The following is a 22,625-nucleotide window of genomic DNA, read 5'->3' on the forward strand; positions in this document are numbered from 1 at the left end:
GTCCCTCTGAAAATTGAATATGTTCTTCCATTTTTCTTTGAGTTCTTAGACAAAGAGTACAACAATAAAAACATCAAGAATGAACGGACCAAATCAAAAATTTAGTAAGAAATATTCCGATGTCCCAACATAAAATTATACAATATGATAAATACCTGATAAAGCGCAATACTTCAGCTCAGTTATTTTTAGCTTGATGCATGATAAGAAACTTCTGTGACAGGTGACAGCAGACAATCATATTTTGAAGCTGGTCCAGATTATCTTGCCCCCAAAAACATGTTAGCACTATGATACACAGCTTGTCTTAGTAGCTGATTAACTCATTATCAATTGATGTTATGAATCTGATTGTGGTTTCTGATGTGCTCTGTGTTACAGTGGTACAGGGTCAGAATGACTGGGGAGTGACTTACACTTCTACTCACATCTGTACCTTAAAAGGATCAACAGTGGACATAAACTGCACCTACAGATACCAATCTAGAATAAATGATCATGATAATACAGTTGAGAAAACATTCTGGTTTACTAAATTGAGTAATAATGAACCTGTGGATCTGAGAACAGACTCAGAGTATTCAGGTCGTGTTCAGTATCACTGTGATAAGAACAACTGCACTCTGAGAATCACAGACCTGAGAGAGAGCGACTCAGCTGAGTACAAGTTTATGTTCATAACAAACCAACCAGGAGGGAGATTTACTGGTTCACCTGGAGTCACTTTGACTGTCACAGGTAACATTTTCATCTGAATACTTATTTAATTCCAAACATTAAATATCTTGAAAATAGTACTGTAAATGTTTGTGTTTATATTTTGTGCATGTATAAAGATAAATGATATTTCTATTTCTTCACATATCTAGATATCCAGGTGCAGGTGATCAGATTAACATCCTGCAAAATTCACACCTGTGTTCGGGCAAAGATGAAGTGTCACAGCAGTTGTCATCTAGATGATCGTCCCTCCTACATCTGGTACAAGAATGGACGGATAATAACAGAACAAACATCTCCTTTTTATTTGGGCTTTTTTTATCCTGCAGACAGCTATTCCTGTGCTTTGAAAGGACATGAGACGTTCTCCTCTCCATCAGTGTGTGAGTTTATTCCACAAGCATGAGCATAATCAGCAGACAGCAACAGTGATAAGTGTCATGTTATGATGTCTGCACTGTACAGCTGCATGAATATGATTGGATCATAAGATTAAAAAATGTCCATATTTTCTCCTTCAGATGCACGTAAGATTCCTCTGGTGTCTGTGAGTCCCTCTGGGGACATTATGCTGAACAGTTCAGTGACTCTGACCTGTAGCAGTGATGCTAACCCAGCAGCTAAATACACCTGGTACAAGAAGAATGTAAATCCAGACCTTCAACCTCTCAGTAAAGAACCACAGCTTGTCTTCAGCTCCATCCAGTCCTCTGACTCTGGAGAGTATTACTGTACAGCTGAGAACCAGCTGGGGAAGAGGACATCTGAATACATCTTTATTGATGTGAAATGTGAGTGAAACTGTTTATTTAAAAACATACAGCTGTTGGTCTTGTCAACCTTGTTAAAAAATATTAGGAAAGATTTGTCTGATCATGTCTGCTTTCTTCAGCTCTGCCTGCTTCACATTCAGTCTGCTGCTGTAGTTCACTGAGCAGCTCCAATACAACATGTTGTACTAATGCAACCCTTCCTCATTTTATATTTAATTCATTTTGATACATCTCCTCCAGATGCTCCAAAGCTTCCCTCTGTGTCAATGAGTCCCTCTGGTGAGATAGTGGAGGGCAGTTCAGTGAATCTGACCTGTAGCAGTGATGCTAACCCAGCAGCTAATTATACCTGGTACAAGGAGAATGAAGACTCACCAAAAGCATCAGGACAGATCTTCACCATCACTGATGTCAGACCTGAACACAGTGGGAATTATTACTGTGAAGCCCAGAACAGAAGAGGACGTCATAACTCCACCTTATATCTGACTGTTGGATCAGGTAAGTTATGCTCATTGAACTTCAGACACACACACACACACACACACACACACACACACACACACACACTTGTATACTGCATTTATTGATGAGCCATATCTCCTTTCTGTTGCTCTAAATTTTTAGGGAAATCAGTAATTATAATGAATATCATCAGGGTGATTCTGGTGGTCCTGATGCTGATTGTTCTGCTTCTCTTGAGTCTGTGGTCAAGGTAAGACAATAGAAATGAAATACCTTCTTTTGTTTTCTTACTAAAACATTTTCATAGTTTTTAAGTCATGAATTTCATTTAGTTAAATATTTCTTGATATTGTTGAATTCAATCCAGGAAGAAGAAAACTCTGAGCTCCACCACTGAACTGAATGAACCTGTAGAGACTATAGAGGTGAGAGAGAGACCTTATTGACAGAACTTACCCTAAAATACAGTTATGATCACTTGACTCATAAATGCACTCAAACACATTCATATTATCAGCATGAAGCTGTGAAGTGAATTTATATTTAAAATACAACTTGCAGAATAGAAAATCGTAATGTATTTTCACCTGAACACAATAGCAAATAATTCAGTTTTAAACACAATTTAATTCATCATTAATTTAATCTAATTATATGCAAGTTTCATGAATGAGGTCCATTAATCCTCATTTTGTTATCTCTCCCCATCAGTTGGACTCTTCTCCTGTGTATGAAGTCTCAGACTCGCAGGTCGTCACTGCAGCACAGACAGAAGACACAGAGGAGCAGGAAGACGTGGAGTAAAGTCCAGTTAGGTTGGAGCATCATGAAAGGAAGAAAAAACAGGCCGACATCAGATTCATAGTAACAGTTATGAGAAGTACTTCACCTAAATTTCATGTGATTTTGTTGTGATGCAGTTGAACCAGAGGCAGGACTCACCTGATGGAAGCAGAAAGTAGTACAACAGTGAAATATGACAGTGGAGAGAGAGGCTGTAGAGGATGATGTGGACGTTTTCATGTTCAGTTTTCAGCAGCAGCAGCAGGTAGAAGTGAGCAGCACAGACAGTCAGTAACAGCATGTAGCAGAAGCTTTGAGAAGAATGTGCTGATGGCAGCTTGAACTGAATCATGTCGACGTGTCAAACATGATTGATTGTTCAGATCAGTTGAATGTCAGGTGGTGTGTGTGACTCAATTGATTTATAATTTACTGAATGTTCTGTCTGAACTAATGCAAGCTTATTTTTTCTCTGTAGAGTTCGTTATATTACAGATATTAAGGATTAGAGCTGTTTTGCAAACTGTTATTTTAAATGTATAAATACTGTAATTAATCACTTTTGAGGAATCCTGATTATCTTCTTCTGCAGTACACTGTATATTTACACACATCAAACATCAGTTCCCTCTCACTGCTGCAGAGGGCGACAGCATGCAGAAAGTTTCAGCTTTAAATAAATTGTTTTTATGTTTATTTTTCATTTTATGAATTTATTTTCCAGCTTTTAAGACAAATAAAATTTAAATCTGTTCTTTTGTTCTGACTTATTTCTCTCTTTCCCTCTATTTTGGATGAAACTTGTCACATCCCTCACGCACGCTCACTTATAATTTCCTTGCCATCATTCCCCTGGGCATTCATAAAGACGTCAGCTGTTCACATCAGCTGGTCACATCTAACCAATAGCATGTTGACACACCTTCATTGTCAGCCTATGATATTGCAGCTGTCTTTTTAAATATGTTTTCTCCTTCTCTGCCTTAGTTCTTCTATGGCACCATTTTGCGCTCCCCATCACTTCCCCATCACTGCTTAGTCTTTGCAGATTCATCACTTCATCAACCTCACCAGCCTTATCAGTCTCAACAGAAGTCATCAACCACCACCGCCAGTCTCTAGAGTCCATGGGGGGATTTATCTTGCTGCTGCTGAGTTTAATGTCAAGAGTAAACAGATTAAGAGCAATGACTAAAAGTAAATTTAAATGTGTCTAAACAATCAGTGATGGATGGTTAAATGTTGTTTTAGGGTTGTGATTCATTATCTCTGATGTTTCACTGTCCTCTAGTAGTGAAGCTTCAGTGTTGCAGAGTCAGGCTTCATCACTGAGGTCTTCCTCCTGTCTGCATTGAAGGATAAGGGTGGTGATTTTCTATATTTCAGTGAGCCACACTGTTGCACTGGGTGACATGTTTTCTTTCCCCCAAAAGCAACGATTACTGTAGTTTGTTTAGAAACGGCTCCAATGACTAATGACAGCAATAACATTTACAGTCTCTGGAGAGACTGCAATGTGTTTGCATTTACAGAGTTTTACTAGCTTGTTGTGCTACATATCACAACATCTTGACTTTGTTATGAAAGAGTAATTAACATAATACCACAAAATTAATAAGAAATACCACTAGACACTTCTCTTTTTCTGTGTATTTCTCTCTCACACAAACAAAACAGTGAGAAATGACAAATCATGATAGTTGCACCACATGCCTGAAGATGGTTTTGTATGAAGCATTTTCAGTATAACAGTCCATATTTGTTAGTGACAACTGTAGATCACTGACTGAATCATTTTCATACTTAGACACCTTGACTGTGGGAGTACGTTCAACAACTGTACAACAAGGTCACCAATGTGAACAATCAACGCCTCTGAAACTGAACCTCTAACTGTAATGTTTGATGAATTTAATGTTAAGGGTAAACAAATTAAGATGCAACTCAATCATAAAAAGTGAAAACTAGTAAGAGTTAATTTGCAGTACATCTCTTTGAACTCATGGTGGTGTATTCAATGTCTTAACATGCACTACAAGTGTGAGGAGATGCAACAAACCAACTGTCACACATCCGTCACGTGTCATGTTTTTTCTTTAGATAACTAAATTTGAAAAAGATAATAAAAATGTCTTATTATTTCTCTTCTCTCTTTAAATTACTAACAGGCCAGAACACTGGTCTCTTACTTCTAGGCTGGATTATTGCAATTCCTTATTATCAGGCTGCCCTAACAAGTCTCTAAAGACTCTCCAGCTGGTCCAGAATGCAGCTGCACGTGTTCTGACTAAAACTAGAAAAAGAGACCACATTTCTCCCATTTTAGCTTTGCTACATTGGCTTCCTGTAAAATCTAGAATAGAATTTAAAATCCTTCTCCTAACTTACAAAGCCCTTAATAGTCAGGCACCATCATATCTTGAAGAGCTCATAGTACCGTATTATCCCACTAGAACACTGCACTCCCAGTATGCAGGCTTACTGGTGGTCCCTACAGTCTTTAAAAGTAGAATGGGAGGCAGAGCCTTCAGCTATCAGGCTCCTCTTCTATGGAACCATCTACCAGATTCAGTCCGGGGTGCAGACACCCTCTCTATGTTTAAGAGTAGGCTTAAAACTTTCCTTTTTGATAAAGCTTATAGTTAGGGCTGACCACGCTCACCTTGGATCAGCCCTTAGTTATGCTGCTATAGGCCTAGACTGCTGGGGGACTTCCCATGGTGCACTGAGCTCCTCTCTCCTCCTCCTCCTCCTCTCCATCTGTATGCATTCATGTAACATCAATGCATGTCACTAACTTTGCTTCTTCCCCGGAGTTTTTTGTGCTTTCTCATCTCACAGGAAAACCTGGGTCCCGGGCCGAACCTTCGCGGTCCTTCACAGTCCTGATGGCATCCTTCCCTGTCTATTGATGCTTATGCTTGTTGTTGTTGTTGTGATTGTTGCTCTCCTGTCCCCCCTCCCCCTTTCCCTCTCTCTTTCTCTCTCTCAACCCAACCGGTCAAAGCAGATGGCCGCCCACCAAGAGCCGGGTTCTGCTTGAGGTTTCTACCCGTTAAAGGGGAGTTTTTCCTTACCGCTGTCACCAAGTGCTTGCTCATGGGGGAATTGTTGGGTCTCTGTAAATTAAAGAGTACGGTCTTGACCTGCTCTATGTGAAAAGTGCCTTGAGATGACTTCTGTTGTGATATGGCGCTATATAAATAAAAATTGATTGATTGATTGATTATTCTCTCTAACATAGATTATATTAACAGTAAAACTTGTTTTTAACTTATGTGTTTACTGTCATGTGGCTCCTCATGAATTTTCATATTAATAAGAAAGAGGAAGGAAACCAAGTCATTTAACATCCTGATATCTGACATCTGCTCACAGATCACAGAGGACGAGCATCTTAATAGACAACGTACTTCTCTGTTGTAAGTAGAATAGTTTACTGATATGATTATTACATGTTGTTTACATTATTTGATGTATTTTATTGTCTCTGAAGCCTCATAGAGAGATGAGAGGAGCAGCTATGAGTTTAACAGCAGCAGCGAGTGGATTTGTTGTCTTCCTTCTCTCTGTGTCAGGTACTGTATATCTACATTTACATTGTAGGACATTTAGCACACTTATTCAGAGCAGCATGAAGTCATTTTAAGAAAGTAAATATATAGAATATATATAGATCAGCACTTTTCTAGGTTTGATGTTTGTGTGATGCAGTATGATGAATAACTTTTAAACTCTACAACACCAAACATTCACTTCTGTTTATTTCTGTGTAAAATATAGCTGTTGAATGAAGACAAAAAATAATAATAACAGTATTCACTGCTGAACACTTTAATAATATTATATTAAGATGTTCAGCTGTGTCTGCGTCATGGGTGGTGGGGGTGGGGCCTGGCTAATGAGGTTTGTCCACCCTCCCTCCATGGATTGTGAGAATCATATATTTTTATACATGCATATGCATATATACATAGTTCTATGATGGTACAGCAATGCACTGAGAATTTCATCTTGTCATGATGTTTAAAATCTGTTTGGTAATTTCTGCACTCTGTACTGTAGAGCTGGACAACTGTTTTAGCTGTTACGGTTATAACAGTTGCCCCTCCCTGTTAAAACTTGTCACACATTTTATCTTAGCCGCTTTCAAAAGTTTCCCACACTTCATGTTCTGCATTTCTTTGTGGTTTTCACACTTAATTGAGCAGCAACTTGACCAAAGAACTAACAGAGAGGAAACTAACCAAGACAAGCACAGACTCTCTAATGATTCATTTACTTCTGCTTTTCCTGTTCAGTAAAACTGCATTAATGTTCACAGGTTCAATACATTCTTGTTCCTTCACTGAACCTTCAGACTGTACGATGTTCTGTCTCAGTGCACAGAGAGATGAACTGTAAACAGCATCTTTGTAATGTAAATACATTATATGTAATTCTAAGAAAAAAACTTTGTATTTGGACTTTGATGCGTGTTTTTAACCCAGACATGATTCAGTAATTATGTTATGAAAGTCATATACTAGAATTATAAAGTGGCTAAAAAGTAAATAAACATGGAGAAAAAGAATGATACAGAACAAGTCTGTCAAGTTTTAATGAGGTGAAAACAACATTGATGTACCACTGATCTGCTGCTCTACTCCAAAAAAGTTAGTTTAATATGCTTTTACTCATTTTCTATTTGAGGGATTTGTTTGATAACATATAAGAGACACATTTCAGGCGTTTAGCTTTTTTAAAACTAAAATGAACAAGGATAACAACAGTAGACACTTGGGCTAAAGCTGAAACACTCAGCAGTAACAAATGATAAAATACTGTATTCCAGTTCAGTTCTAGTTAGATTGATGCACGATGAGGAGCTTTGAATGACAATGACTACACATAAAATCATGTTGGTGCCGTGATCCACTTTGTCTTTTTCAATGATTCTTAATTGTTGTTATGAATCTGATTGTGGTTTCTGATGTGCTCTGTGTTACAGTGGTACAGGGTCAGAATGGCTGGGAAGTGACTTACACTTCTACTCAGAACTGTGCCTTAAAAGGATCAACAGTGGACATAAACTGCACCTACAGATACCCATCCAGAATAAATGACAATGATACTACAGTTCAAGAAACATTCTGGTTTATTAAAGGTGATGAATTTGTGGATCTGAGAACAGACTCAGAGTATTCAGGTCGTGTTCAGTATCACTGTGATAAGAACGACTGCACTCTGAGAATCACAGACCTGAGAGAGAGCGACTCAGCTCAATACAAGTTCATGTTCATAACAAACCAACCAGGAGGGAGATTTACTGGTTTACCTGGAGTCACTTTGACTGTCACAGGTAAAATTTTCATTGGAAGACTTAATGTAGCGTCAAATGGTTAATATCTTAGACTAGTAAAAATTAGAAAAGTACTCACAGTACTACAGTACTGTGAGTGTTTGTGTGTGTCTGAACATAAATGACATTTAGACATGGAGATGAATTTCATTTAATACTGATTGTAATTGAAGGATCTATATTATCGTGTGTGTGTGTGTGTGTGAATATATATGTATATGTGTGGATTTGTATGATATATATATATACACACACATACACATATATACATACACACACACACACACACACACACACACACACACATATATATATATGTACATATACACGTGTGTGTGTGTGTGTGTGTGTGTGTGTGTGTGTGTGTATTCCTTTTTTTTCCTTGCAGATCCAAATCTACAAGTACTGAAACGCTCAAAAGACAGCCAGGTTTATCTGAAGTGTAACAGCAGTTGTCATCTGCCTGATAATTCTTCCTTCATCTGGTACAAGACTGGACAGAAAATTCAGGATGAAACATCTTCTACTTATAGGAAGTTCCTTTTCTCCTCAGACAGCTATTCCTGCGCTGTAAAAGGATTTGAGCATCATCCTGCTCCTTCAGTGTGTGAGTTTCTCACTAAACTAACCACATCTAGTGGAGCCTTTAACCTATTGTACTATACCTTGTATCTACATGTAATTCAGGGGCAGCATGTGATTCAGAAATTGACATAGAAGTGGAACAAAACTGAACCACAGCCCCATGAGATTTTACACATGTTGAACTCATATCTTATTCACTGTGCTGACTGCAAAATAAATGTAAAATAAGAGTTTACTGTATATTTAAAAAGTCTGTTCACTCAAAATACACAAAACATATTTTCTGATCCTTTTCTAACCATGTGAATAGTTACAGTTTCATGTGCCTAAATTTTGAAATATCAATCCTGGAATAGTCTGCTGCCATCCCAGTACAAAGAAAGTGAATTAAATATTGTTTGTACTGCTTAAAGCTTTGAAAACCAATATTTGAAAACAATCTATCTATGTGTCTTACCAGAAACATCGTCCCTGTTACTTTGGATAATTTACAGACCTTGTTGTGGACAGTTTTTATAGAGAGTACATCTTGAGTAGAAAGTAGTTCCAATGAAAATTGTTGACAGATATGTCTGTGGATGATTCAGAGTAACCAAAACAATTTTCAAACATGATTTTTATGCACAAACTAAATTCTGTTGACCTACATTGTGTTGATTTGGTAGCGTCTCAAAACCTGAAAAGTTAAACCACAACTAACTTTGTATCTTTGTGAATAGATACCACAAATAAGTCATTTTATAATATATATTAATAATCAATAATAATTCATTTTGTCACCTACACACGACTAAGGATTCAGGACTAACTGTGCTATTTTAAATTAATTCTATATCTCAGGTCTCTTTGGTCCATACTGCAACAGAGTGACTTACACTGACAGAAGCATCTGTGCCTTCAGAGGATCATCAGTGGACATTTCTTGCACATACCACAGTTTAGGACCTATCACATCAAAATTCTGGTTCAGTCCTGAACGTAGTCATCAGTGGCAGAATTCCTCACAGCCTGAGGACCTTAGTGAAGACTCCCTGTTTGCAGGTCGTGTTCAGCTCCTTGAAACAGAGAGAGGACGCTCCACTCTGAGAATCTCTGACCTGAGAGAGAGCGATTCAGCCCAGTATCACTTCACATTCAAAACACAGAGCTTTGAATGGAGGAGTAATTTACCTGGATCAACTCTGACTGTCATAGGTACTGATGAACACAAACTGATGACTAGTGAAAGTGGTGAATAGTTATTGTTGAAGACTTGCACATGAAATTGATTTGATTATATTGAGTACTTTCTCCCATTTACACTTTTGATTGGATGATCCCAAAACATTTCACCCACAAGAACTACAAAGGTTATTTTGACTGTATGTTTGTATATTTTACTGATAACAAATGACATTTTGTGTCCTTCCTCACATATGCAGCTCTCCAGGTGCAGGTGATCACAATAACAGTCCATCAGTCTTATACCGAGGCAGAGCTGAAATGTCTCAGCAGCTGCAGTCCAGCAGGTCGTATTTCTTACGTCTGGTTCAAGAACGGACAGAGAGTTATGAAGGAGGAAACTTCTCTTTATTCAGGGCAGTTTAATCCTGGTGACAACGTCTCCTGTACTTTGAGAGGACATGAGGATTACCGCTCTCCTTCCGTGTGTGAGTTTATTTAAATATGTCACTAACACAATGTCAAAATGTATCCAAGGTAACAGACAGTTGATTTGTATATGAGGGAATCAACTTTCACCACACACTTAGTATCTAAGATTTGCTTCTTAAATTTTCTCAATTATTCAACTGTTGTCCAACTATGTTTTCTCCTCCAGATGCCCCAAAGTTTCCCTCTGTGTCAGTGAGTCTCTCTGGTGAAATCATTGAGGGCAATTCAGTGACTCTGACCTGTAGCAGTGATGCTAACCCAGCAGCTAAATACACCTGGTACAAGAAGAATGTAAATCCAGACCTTCAACCTCTCAGTAAAGAACCACAGCTTGTCTTCAGCTCCATCCAGCCCTCTGACTCTGGAGAGTATTACTGTACAGCTGAGAACCAGCTGGGGAAGAGGACATCTGAATACATCTTTATTGATGTGAAATGTGAGTGAAACAGTTCATTTAAAAAGAAACATACAGCTGTTGGTCTTGTCAACCTTGTTAAAAATACTAGGAAAGATTTGTCTGATCATGTCTGCTTTCTTCAGCTCCGCCTGCTTCACATTCAGTCTGCTGCTGTAGTTCACTGAGCAGCTCCAATACAACATGTTACACTTCAGTGCATTTATTGATGAGCCATATCTCCTTCCTGTTGCTCTCAATTTTTAGGGAAATCAGTATTTATAATGAATATCATCAGGGTGATTCTGGTGGTCCTGATGCTGATTGTTCTGCTTCTCTTGAGTCTGTGGACGAGGTAAAATAATAAAAATTAAAGACCTTCTTTTATTTTCTTATTAAAACATTTTCACAGTTTTTAAGTCATGAATTTCATTTAGTTAAAAACTATTTGATTTTGTTGAATTTAATCCAGGAAGAAGAAAACTCTGAGCTCCAACACTGGGCTAAATGAACCTGTAGAGACTATAGAGGTGAGAGAGAGACCTTATTGACAGAACTTACCTTAAAATACACTTATGATCACTTGACTCATAAATGCACTCAAACACATTCATATTGTCAGCATGAAGCTGTGAAGTGAATTTATATTTAAATTACAACTTGCAGAATAGAAAATCGTAATGAACGCAATAGCAAATAATTCAGTTTTAAACACAATTTAATACATCATTAATAAAATCTAATTAATTGCAAGTTTCATGAATGAGGTCCATTAATCCTCATTTTGACATCTCTCCCCATCAGTTAGACTCTTCTCTTGTGTATGAGAACGTCTCAGACTTGCAGGTCGTTGCTGCAGCACAGACAGAAGACACAGAGGAGCAGGAAGACGTGGAGTAAAGTCCAGTCAGGCTGGAGCATCATGAAAGGAAGAAAAAACACACCGACATCAGATTCATAGTAACAGTTATGAGAAGTACTTCACCTAAATTTCATGTGATTTTGTTGTGATGCAGTTGAACCAGAGGCTGGACTCACCTGATGGAAGCAGAAAGTAGTACAACAGTGAAATATGACAGTGGAGAGAGAGGCTGTAGAGGATGATGTGGACGTTTTCATGTTCAGTTTTCAGCAGCAGCAGCAGGTAGAAGTGAGCAGCACAGACAGTCAATAACAGCATGTAGCAGAAGCTTTGAGAAGAATGTGCTGATGGCAGCTTGAACTGAATCATGTCGACGTGTCAAACATGATTGATTGTTTAGATCAGTTGAATGTCAGGTGGTGTTTGTGACTCAATTGATTTATAATTTACTGAATGTTCTGTCTGAACTAATGCAAGCTTATTTTTTTCTCTGTAGAGTTCGTTATATTACAGATATTAAGAATTAGAGCTGTTTTGCAAAATGTTATTTTAAATGTATAAATAATGTAATCAATCACTTTTGAGGAATCCTGATTATCTTCTTGTGCAGTATACTGTATATTTACACACATCAAACATAATCTCAGTTCTATCACACTTTGCTGAATGTCACATTATCCAGATATTGCAGTGGCTGATTCACAATAAACAGACAGCTTCCACAACAACTCTGTAGTTGGAAACATGATTTCAGTTCCCTCTCACTGCTGCAGAGGGTGACAGCGTGCAGAAAGTTTCAGCTTTAAATAAATTGTTTTTATGTTTATTTTTCATTTTATGAATTTATTTTCCAGCTTTGAAGACAAATAAAATTTAAATCTGTTCTTTTGTTCTGACTTATTTCTCACTTTCCCTCTATTTTGGATGAAACTTGTCACATTTTAATAGTTTATTATGATTTGGGATGTTGCTAAAATGAAGATGCACAGACACAGTTTGTATTGAAGAAGACCTTAATTGTCATGTGAGATGTTTATCACCTTTTGGGTCTATTTAATGTCTTTGGGGTCACTCAGGGAAGCAGAATGTGTGGCAGTTTACTGAGTATAAAGTCTTTTCAGTATAACAGTCCATATTTGTTAGTGACAAATGAAACGTAGCAAAAGTTCAGTCAGGAAGACAATCTTCCTGTTCACATCAGCTGGTCACATCTAACCAATAACATGTTGACAAACCTTCATTGTCAGCGTATCATACTGCGTCTGTCTTTTTAAATATGTTTTCTCCCTCTCTGCCTTAGTGCTTCTATGGTGCCATTTTGCGCTCCCCATCACTTCCCATCACTGCTCAGTCTTTGCTGATTCATCAGTGCATCACTTCATCAACCTCACCAGCCTTATCAGTCTCAACAGAAGTCATCAGCCACCACCGCCAGTCTCTAGACTCCATGGGGGATTTATCTTGCTGCTGCTGAGTTTAATGTCAAGAGTAAACAGATTAAGAGCAAAGACTAAACGTTAATTTAAATGTGTCTAAACAATCAGTGATGGATGGTTAAATGTTGTTTCAGGGTTGTGATTCAGTATCTCTGATGTTTCACTGTCCTCTAGTGGTGAAGCTTCAGTGTTGCAGAGTCAGGCTTCATCTCTGAGGTCTTCCTCCTGTCTGCATTGAAGGATAAGGGTGGTGATTTTCTATACTTCAGTGAGCCACACTGTTGCACTGGGTGACATGTTTTCTTTCCCCCAATAGCAATGATTACTGTAGTTTGTTTAGAAACGGCTCCAATGACTAATGACAGCAATAACATTTACAGTCTCTGGAGAGACTGCAATGTGTTTGCATTTACAAAGTTTTACTATCTTGTCGTGCTACATATCACAACATCTTGACTTTGTTATGAAAGAGTAATTAACATAATACCACAAAGTTAATAAGAAATACCACTAGACACTTCTCTTTTTCTGTGTATTTCTCTCTCACACAAACAAAACAGTGAGAAATGACAAATCATGACAGTTGCATCACATGTCTGAAGATGGTTTTGTATGAAGCATTTTCAATATAACAGTCCATATTTGTTAATGACAACTGTAGATCACTGACTGAATCATTTTCATACTTAGACACACTGACTGTGAGTGTTTGTTCAACAACTGTACAACAAGGTCACCAATGTGAACAATCAACACTTCTGAAACTGAACCTCTAACTGTAATGTTTGATGAATTTAATGTCAAGGGTAAACAAATTAAGATGCAGCTGAATCATAAAAAATGAAAACTACTAAAAGTAAATTTGCAGTACATCTCTTTGAACTCATGGTGGTGTATTCAGTGTATTAACAAGCACTACAAGTGTGAGGAGATGCATCAAACCAACTGTCACACATCCGTCATGTGTCATGTTTGTTCTTTATATAATGAAATGTAAAAAAGATTTTAAAAAAGTCTTATTATTTCTCTTCTCTCTTTAAATTACTAACAGGCCAGAACACTGGTCTCTTATTCTCTCTAACATAGATTATATTAACAGTAAAACTTGTTTTTAACTTATGTGTTTACTGTCATGTGGCTCCTCATGAATATTCATAATAATAAGAAAGAGGAAGGAAATCAAGTCATTTACCTTCCTGATATCTGACTACTGCTCACAGATGACAGAGGACGAGCATCTTAACAGACAACGTCCCTCTCTGTTGTAAGTAGAATAGTTTACTGATATGACTATTACATGTTTTGTACATTATTTGATGTGTTTTATTGTCTCTGAAGCCTCACAGAGAGATGAGAGGAGCAGCTATGAGTTTAACAGCAGCAGCGAGTGGATTTGTTGTCTTCCTTCTCTCTGTGTCAGGTACTGTATATCTACATTTACATTGTAGGACATTTAGCACACTTATTCAGAGCAGCATGAAGTCATTTTAAGAAAGTAAATATAAAATATCCCAGATCAGCACTTTTCTAGGTTTGATGTATGTGTGATGCAGTATGATGAATAACTTTTAAACTCTACAACACCAAACATTCAGCTGTGTCTGTGTCATGGGTGGTGGGGGTGGGGCCTGGCTAATAAGGTTTTTCCACCCTCCCTCCATGGATTGTAAGAATCATGTATTTTTATACATGCATATGCATATATACATAGTTCTATGATGGTACAGCAATGCACCGAGAATTTTGTCTTGTCATGATGTTTAAAATCTGTTTGGTAATTTCTGCACTCTGTACTGTAGAGCTGGACAACTGTTTTAGCTGTTACAGTTATAACAGTTGCTCCTCCCTGTGAAAACTTACTGTCACACATTTAATTTTAGCTTCTTTCCAAAATTTCCCACACTTCATGTTCTGCATTTCTTTGTGGTTTTCACACCTACCTCAGCAGCAACTTTACCAAAGAACTAACACAGCGGAAACTAACCAAGACAAGCACAGACTCTCTAATGATTCATTTCCTTCTTCTTTTCCTGTTCAATAAAACTGCATTAATGTTCACAGGTTCAATACATTCTTGTTCCTTCACTGAACCTTCAGACTGTACGATGTTCTGTCTCAGTGCACAGAGAGATTAACTGTAAACAGCATCTAAAACTGTTTCTTTATACTGTAAATTCAAAGTTAAACTTAGAAAACACTTAGGGCCAAATCCACAAAGAATGGATTGCGCCCGTTAATAGAGCTCTGAATTGCGAAGCATTTTCACCCGCAATATGCCTCGTTTTAAGATCTTATTCGGAGCAAAAATGTTCATAAATTTCTGCAGCTGAGTGCAGTTTTCCCTTGTTTTGCGTCTAATTGAGTGTTTTCAGGCTTTTCTCCACATTCCAGCACACAGATTGGTCCATAATAAAAACTGCAGAGAGCACAAGAGACTCAAATTGCGTGTCTTTAAATAGCAGAGATGCGCACACACACTACACGATCACACAATCACAAACCAACTTTCATGTATTTTGCTTCTTTTACTTCTCTAGTGTTTCGCATCTATGACATCATCTACAGAAATTTCCATCAAAATAGGCTGCAGCTATTAATGTGACTCAGGCAGGTCTGAAACGTGTTAGATTAATGTCTAAACCTTGTAATAATGTTGTTCAGGTGTTACTGAATGTATCCGGGATTTCGCAGAAACATCAGTAGGCTACTGATGTTCGGTCTGTTGCCCACAGCTGGCTGTGTGTCACAGCTGGCAGCAGCATCATACAGCAGTGGTCAGGACTTGACAGTAATTAATGTTCTGCGTTCTGCTACACATCTGCACAGATCAGTTGTTACACACAGTTTCCAGGTTTATACGGAGGAATTGAGCTGTCAGGACATTTTTATTTTTATTAGTTGAAAGTCTGAGATAAGCCTGAAACCCCCATATCCACTTGAAATCAACACATCATTACTTCTTAAGTTTCATCTACTGGCATCTTGCTCATTTTGCATGTTAATAATGTAAAGAGGAAGGAAGTTGAGTTTATTTTTAACAGCTTGACTTCTGTCTTCTGCCTGACGTGATCTTATGAAGACAACGTCCTTCTACATTGAAGTCTTGTCTTTTTTCTTCTTGGGATTATTATTTACCTGCAGACATGTTTTATTATCTCTAAAGTCAGAGAGATGAGAGGAGCAGCTATGAGTTTAACAGCAGCAGCGAGTGGATTTGTTGTCTTCCTTCTCTCTGTGTCAGGTACTGTATGTCTACATTTACATTGTAGGGACACTGTAACTTATTCAGAGGAGCATGAAATGAGTTTCAGAGAGGAAGAAATCATTCATTCTCAGATCACCATGTTTATATTTGACCTGTAAAGTGATACATAGTCTATCCTTAAAACTCTGCAGCCATGAGGCATAGGATTGGTTTTATAATGGTTGGGACATTTTTGTTGGTTGACCAATATGCACATTTATGTTCAATTGCTCACATTTGTGTACACAAAAATGTTTTGTTTTGTTTTTGTTTTTAATTAAAAATGCATTTACTTATATAACTTGCCCAAAACAGCACTTGAATCATGTGGATTGTTTTTAGATTTGAAATGATGCTTCACTTATTTATAAATAGATTCAAGACTTAAATCAATATTTGACACTCACATATGATAGAGAGTCACTTTACTTCATACTACTCTGTTTTAACTAAACTGTCTGCTGTGTCTTGTCTCTCTTTTACTGTATAGATTTACCTTCAAAACACTACTGAGAGAGAAACAGCAATGATCAAACATTAATCTGTCTTTAAACCATCTCAAAAACTTTCACTTGTTTGTTTCTTTAAAACTGATATTAAGCAAACTAAATATTTGTATATTTGTTTCCTAGTTTCCTTTCCAGGTTTGCAATCTGAAACACAATAATAAGTGAAAATAAGTCTTTCCCCTGATGTTGTTTTGAATCTGATTGTGGTTTCTGATGTGCTCTGTGTTACAGTGGTACAGGGTCAGAATGGCTGGGGAGTGACTTACACCTCTACTCAGATCTGTGCCTTCAAAAGATCAACAGTGAAGATAAACTGCACTTACAGATACCCATCCAGAATAAAGGGCACTTCTACTGTAGTTAAGGAAACATTCTGGTTCACTAAAGAGAGTAATGGTGTGTTTGTGGATCTGAAAAAAGAGTATTCAGGTCGTGTTCAGTATCAGTGTGATAAGAAGGACTGCACTCTGAGAATCACAGACCTGAGAGAGAGAGCGACTCAGCTGAGTACAAGTTCAGGTTCATAACAAACGACCCAGAAGGGAAATATGTTGGTTCACCTGGAGTCACTTTGACTGTCACAGGTAACATTTTCATTTGAAATGGAGCGAAATATTAGTTCAGGCAGAGCACAGAGCTTTACCGGCTGCTTGGCTACCAGCTGACTAATAATGGCCATCATATTGATAGAAGTGGACAGTGCTTCCATTATAACCTGACACTTCTTACTATTACTTTGTTTACATGCTAATGCTGACACCATCTGCTGCCCCAGTCTCCTCATTATATGCTATGCTTTTGCTATTCTTTATTTCTCTCAAATCTAATGTTCATCTATGTGATTATTAAGGTTAGTTAGTAGAATCTTCATTACTGCTTGGATTCTCTGAGAGCTCCCTCAAAGAGCAGGTTCCTGTCCACCAAATCTAACTTTATAACCATTTGCTATAAATGGTCGATTCCTTGACGTTGTGATCAGTTAGTTTCAGATGTTTCAGATCATTTAGGAAATGTTACTGTGAACATGTGGATATTTGCTTGTATGTGCTGTATGTTGACAGTTAATTCTGAAATGACATTTCTGTTTGTTGTTCACAGATCCAGACTTCCAAGTGAATGTTAAGAAATCTTTCTCCAACCAGAATCCCACCTGGACAGAGCTGACATGTCACAGCAATTGTCAGCTGCCTGTTGATCCTTCCTACATCTGGTACAAGAATGGCCAGCTAATGGAGGGAAACAAAGTTTATTTTCATCCAGATCGAATTAATCCTGAGGACGAGTATTCTTGTGCTCTATCAGGATATGAGTCTTTCCGCTCTCCTTCAGTGTGTGAGTTTTCTCTGCAATGTTCCACTAACACATCAAGTAAAAACTTTGACCCACATAGTCTACAACAAGTCAGACCCAGTTTAACTGCTTACACTTTTTCATTTATACTTTGTACTTTTAGCAACTTAACTATTTTACTTGGACCAAAATGTGATGTCAATTGTTGTTTGTTTTTTTGTTTTTTTTAAATAACCTGCTGGCTTGTGCTACGGTGTGTAAGTGTATTCAAGTGCAGAGACACCATACTAAGCAACATAATGTCATCAGAATGTTTGTAGAGACAGCAAGATTTATAGAACAAGACAAGAAAGATGTGTGACAATGAGGCAGATAGAGTTATCTGAAACTACAGGGCCAATAACACAGCAAGCAGAATCTGAACACACACACACACACACACACACACACACACACGCAATCCAAGGGAGGAAAAACAAATATAGAAAAGGACAACTGATTAGTGATTAGTAATTAGCAATCTGCCCCCACCAGCAGGAATCCAAATCTGCTTACATGAAAGGCAGTGAGTAACTGAGACAGTACACTGGTTAGTGGTAATAATAAAACATTAAAAAGAAAATTGAAAATGTATTCTCTTATACGTTCTTTCATTTGTTCCTGCCTCCATTATTGTCTTTAGAGTATAAATTATCAGCAAATGAAACAGACTTTGTTTTATGACAATATTTACATCTTAAAGTTAATATGTGTTCATATCATCTCTTACAGATCCTCCAAAGCTTCCCTCTATGTCAGTGAGTCCCTCTGATGATGTCATTGAGGGCAGTTCAGTGACTCTGACCTGTAGCAGTGATGCTAACCCAGCAGCTAATTACACCTGGTGCAAGAAGAATGTAAATCCAGACCTTCAACCTCTCAGTAAAGATCCACAGTTTGTCTTCAGCTCCATCCAGTCCTCTGACTCTGGAGAGTATTACTGTACAGCTGAGAACCAGCTGGGGAAGAGGACATCTGAATACATCTTTATTGATGTGAAATGTGAGTGAAACATCTCAAAATCTTAAAAAGTAAAAAACTGCTTATATTGGTAAAAATCTTTGCACTTTTTTAACCAAAAAGCATTTTGCAGATCATGTGTGTTTTCTTCAGGTTCTATCTGCTGTAAAAGTATAATTTAACAGTTCTGTTTCCTTCAGTTCAACCTTTTATACGTTTCACTTATGTATAAGGACAACACATATCAATCAGTGTTTCTGTATTAGCCAGCTGGCTAATTTTCAACTCCAGTCCCATTTGGAGATGCTCTGAAAGCAATGAAGTGATGGTTAAAAATTACAGACAGAAGACAAGAGGATGCCACAAAAACAAAATAAGCACTCACAAGACAGTTCACAAGCTGTGCAGAGCAACATGAGACAGCAAAACATTAATACAATATCTACTATTCATCCATTCACCAGACCACCTTCACGTTTCCAGATGCTGCCACACGCATGCTGTTTTTAAATCATGTGCCACTGTAGTAATCATCACCTTAAAATAATCTGTGTTAATACATCTTTTATAGATGCTCCAAAGTCCTCTTCTGTGTCAGTGAGTCCCTCTGGTCAGATAGTGGAGGGCAGTTCAGTGAATCTTATCTGTAGCAGTGATGCTAACCCAGCAGCTAATTATACCTGGTACAAGGAGAACCAAACACTGCCTCAAGAACCAGGGGATCGTTATCATTTCACCTCCATCAGCTCTGAGGACAGAGGGACCTACCACTGCAAGTCCGAGAATCAGTATGGACAGTTGGAATCTAAATCTCTATTTATAGATGTCCAGTGTAAGTCACACAAGTCTGCTCTATTTTTCATGATTCAAAAATCCTTCAAAATCATGTGTGCCAACATTAATGGAATGTGTCTCTATACATATTGTCTTCCAGATGCTCCAAAGCTTCCCTCTGTGTCAGTGAGTCCCTCTGGTGAGATAGTGGAGGGCAGTTCAGTGAATCTGACCTGTAGCAGTGATGCTAACCCAGCAGCTAATTATACCTGGTACAAGGAGAATGAAGACTCACCAAAAGCATCAGGACAGATCTTCACCATCACTGATGTCAGACCTGAACACAGTGGGAATTATTACTGTGAAGCCCAGAACAGAAGAGGACGTCATAACTCCACCTTATATCTGACTGTTGTGGCAGGTAAGTTATGCTCATTGAACACACACACACACACACACACACACACACACACACACACACACACACACACACATACACAGACACACACATATACTACATTTATTGATAAGCCAGATCTCCTTTCTGTTGCTCTCAATTTTTAGGGAAATCAGTATTTATAATGAATATCATCAGGGTGATTCTGGTGGTCCTGATGCTGATTCCTCTGCTTCTCTTGAGTCTGTGGACGAGGTAAAATAATACAAATGAAATACTTTCTTTAATTTTCTTATTAAAACATTTTCACAGTTTTTAAGTCATGAATTTCATTTAGTTAAATACTTTTTGATTTTGTTGGATTCAATCCAGGAAGAAGAAAACTCTGAGCTCCAACGCTGGACTAAATGAACCTGTAGAGACTATAGAGGTGAGAGAGAGACCTTATTGACAGAACTTACCCTAAAATACAGTTATGATCACTTGAATCATAAATGCACTCAAACACATTTATATTATCAGCATGAAGCTGTGAAGTGAATTTATATTTAAAATACAACTTGCAGAATGGAAAATCATAATGTATTTTCACCTGAACACAAAAGCAAATAATTCAGTTTTAAACAAAATGTAATACATCATTAATAAAATCTAATTAAGTGAAAGTTTTATGAATGAGGTCCATTAATCCTCATTTTGTTATCTCTCCCCATCAGTTGGACTCTTCTCTTGTGTATGAGAACGTCTCAGACTTGAAGGTCGTCGCTGCAGCACAGACAGAAGACACAGAGGAGCAGGAAGACGTGGAGTAAAGTCCAGTCAGGTTGGAGCATCATGAAAGAAAGAAAAAACAGGCCAACATCAGATTCATAGTAACAGTTATGAGAAGTACTTCACCTAAATTTCATGTGATTTTGTTGTGATGCAGTTGAACCAGAGGCTGGACTCACCTGATGGAAGCAGAAAGTAGTACAACAGTGAAATATGACAGTGGAGAGAGAGGCTGTAGAGGATGATGTGGACGTTTTCATGTTCAGTTTTCAGCAGCAGCAGCAGGTAGAAGTGAGCAGCACAGACAGTCAGTAACAGCATGTAGCAGAAGCTTTGAGAAGAATGTGCTGATGGCAGCTTGAACTGAATCATGTCGATGTGTCAAACATGATTGATTGTTTAGATCAGTTGAATGTCAGGTGGTGTTTGTGACTCAATTGATTTATAATTTACTGACTGTTCTGTCTGAACTAATGCAAGCTTATTTTTTTCTCTGTAGAGTTCGTTATATTACAGATATTCAGGATTAGAGCTGTTTTGCAAACTGTTATTTCCTGATAATCCTGATTATCTACTTGTGCAGTATACTGTATATTTACACACATCAAACATGATCTCAGTTCTATCACACTTTATTGAATGTCACATTATCCAGATATTGCAGTGGCTGATTCATAATAAACAGACAGCTTCCACAACAACTGTAGTTGGAAACATGATTTCAGTTCCCTCTCACTGCTGCAGAGGGCGACAGTGTGCAGAAAGTTTCAGCTTTAAATAAATTGTTTTTATGTTTATTTTTCATTTTATGAATTTATTTTCCAGCTTTGAAGACAAATAAAATTTAAATCTGTTCTTTTTTTCTGACTTATTTCTCACTTTCCCTCTATTTTAGGATGAAATTTGTCATGTTTTAATAGTTTATTATAATTTGGGATGTTGCTAAAATGAAGATGCACAGACACAGTTTGTATTGAAGAAGACCTTAATTGTCATGTGAGATGTTTATCACCTTTTGGGCCTATTTAATTTCTTAAGGGTCACTCAGGGAAGCAGAATGTGTGGCAGTTTACTGAGTATGAAGTCTTTTCAGTATAACAGTCCATATCTGTTAGTGACAAATGAAACTTAGTAAAAGTTCAGTCAGGAAGACTATCTTTTGCATGCTCAGGTCTGTAGTATTATTTCTCAAACAATCAGTCATTCCCATCCCTCACGCATGCTCACTTATAATTTCCTTGCCATCATTCTCCTGGGCATTCATTAAGACGTCAGCTGTTCACATCAGCTGGTCACATCTAACCATTAGCATGTTGACACAACTTCATTGTCAGCGTATCATACTGCTTCTGTCTTTTTAAATATGTTTTCTCCCTCTCTGCCTTAGTGCTTCTATGGTGCCATTTTGCGCTCCCCACCACTTCCCATCACTGCTCAGTCTTTGCAGATTCATCATTGCATCACTTCATCAACCTCACCAGCCTTATCAGTCTCAACAGAAGTCATCAACCACCACCACCAGTCTCTAGAGTCCATGGGGGGATTTATCTTGCTGCTGCTGAATTTAATGTGAAGAGTAAACAGATTGAGAGCAATGACTAAAAGTAAATTTAAATGTGTCTAAACAAT

General features: G+C 37.8%; 2 long non-coding RNA genes across 2 annotated transcripts; both read left to right on the forward strand.

The window, feature by feature from the left end:
• The first annotated feature begins 1,881 nt into the window (after positions 1-1,881).
• On the forward strand, positions 1,882-2,883 carry LOC121913168. Its single transcript, XR_006100223.1, has 4 exons — positions 1,882-1,994; positions 2,121-2,208; positions 2,326-2,383; positions 2,670-2,883. It is a non-coding gene; the product is annotated as an uncharacterized LOC121913168 (long non-coding RNA).
• Positions 2,884-20,136: 17,253 nt separating this feature from the next.
• On the forward strand, positions 20,137-20,481 carry LOC121913198. Its single transcript, XR_006100237.1, has 2 exons — positions 20,137-20,249; positions 20,393-20,481. It is a non-coding gene; the product is annotated as an uncharacterized LOC121913198 (long non-coding RNA).
• Positions 20,482-22,625: the final 2,144 nt, after the last annotated feature.

Source organism: Thunnus maccoyii, chromosome 2 (assembly GCF_910596095.1).
Source record: "Thunnus maccoyii chromosome 2, fThuMac1.1, whole genome shotgun sequence".
Taxonomy (NCBI): domain Eukaryota; kingdom Metazoa; phylum Chordata; class Actinopteri; order Scombriformes; family Scombridae; genus Thunnus; species Thunnus maccoyii.